Source organism: Eriocheir sinensis, unplaced genomic scaffold, assembly GCF_024679095.1.
Source record: "Eriocheir sinensis breed Jianghai 21 unplaced genomic scaffold, ASM2467909v1 Scaffold292, whole genome shotgun sequence".
Classification (NCBI taxonomy): domain Eukaryota; kingdom Metazoa; phylum Arthropoda; class Malacostraca; order Decapoda; family Varunidae; genus Eriocheir; species Eriocheir sinensis.
In genome coordinates this window covers 248,947-250,831 of record NW_026111601.1, presented here as the reverse complement: position 1 = coordinate 250,831, position 1,885 = coordinate 248,947, and positions in this window count along the sequence as shown.

The window sequence follows — 1,885 nt, the reverse complement described above, 5'->3', positions numbered from 1 at the left end:
AATAAAGTAAATTTGCATAAAAATATATACACAAAACACACATTAAATAATCTACATGTAAATAAATACACAGAATATCAATGAAATAATGTAAATTTTTATAAGAATAAAGATGCAAAATTCCCATAAAATATCGCTTTTTTTTTAATAATATATATACCAAAATACACATAAAATATTTAAATTTGCATTGAAATAAATATACAAAATGCACATCCAGTAAGGTAAATCTGTATTGAAATAGATATTCAAAAATACATATAAGACAATGTAAATTTGTTTCAAAATATATATACGAAAACACATAAAATTATGTAAATACGTATAAAAAATGTATACAAAATACACATAAAATAAAGTAAATTCTAATCAAAATAAATACACAAAATACCAATAAAAGAATGTGTATTTGTATAAATATAAATATACAAAATACACATAAAATAACGTAAATTTCTATAAAACTATATACAAAAATACACAAAAGTAATTAAATTTGTATGAAAATAGATATACAAAATAAACATAAAATAAGCTAAATTTGAGTTGAAATATATATACAGAATACATAAAATAATGTAAATTTGTATCAAAATATATATACAAATACACACATAATAACGTAAATTTTTTTAAAAATATATAAGCAAAATTCTCATGAAATACTTTAAATACGTATAAAAAATATGTACAAAATACACATATAATAATGTAATTCGTATCAAAATATATAAACAAAATACCAATAAATTAATGTAAATTTGTATGAGAAACTATATACAAAATACATATAAAATAACGCAAATTTCTAAAAAAATAAATGTACAAAAATGCACGTAAAATAAAGTAAATTTGCATAAAAATATATATACAAAGCACACATTAAATAATGTAAATACGTATAAAAATATGTATACAAAATACCTATGAAATAATCTGAATTAGTATCGAATTAAATTAAGAAAATACCAATAAAATAATGTAATTATGGATGAAAATATATAATGAGAATACACATAAGATAACCTAAACACAAATACAAATATACACATAAAATAATTTAAAATTGAATGAAATAAATATACAAAATAAACATAAAATAAGTTAAATTTGTAATGAAATATATGTACAAAATACACATAAAATAATGTAAATTTGTATGAAAATATAAATCCAAATACACATAAAATAACATGAATTTGTTTAAAATTTGTATCAAAATATATACGAATACACACAATTAAATAACGTAAATTTTTAAGAAAATATATATACAAAATAAACATGAAAAAATGTAAATACGTAGAAAAATATATATACAAAATACTCATAAAATAATGTAAATTCGGATCAAAATATATCAACAAAATTCCAATAAAAGAATGTATATTTGTAGAAAATATATTAACAAAATACAAATAAAATAACTAAAATTTGTATAAAAATATATACAAAAATACACAAAAATAGTTTAAATTTGTTTGAAAATAGATATGCAAAATACAAATAAACTTAGGCAAATTTGTATTGATATACATATACAAACACTTATAAAATAATGTAAATTTGTATGAAAATATATAAACAAATACTGTTAAATAACGTAAATTTGGATAAAATATATATACAAAATATACATTAAACATTTTATATATGTATAAAAATATATATACAAAATACTCATAAAATAATGTTAAATCGTATCAAATTAAATAAACAGAATATCAATAAGATAATGTAAATTTGTATGAAAATAAAGATGCAAAATACCCATATAATAACGCATATTTGTATAAAAATATATATACAAAAATACATATATAATAGTTAAATTTGTATTAAAATATATATACAAAATGCACACACAATAAATATTTTGTGTATT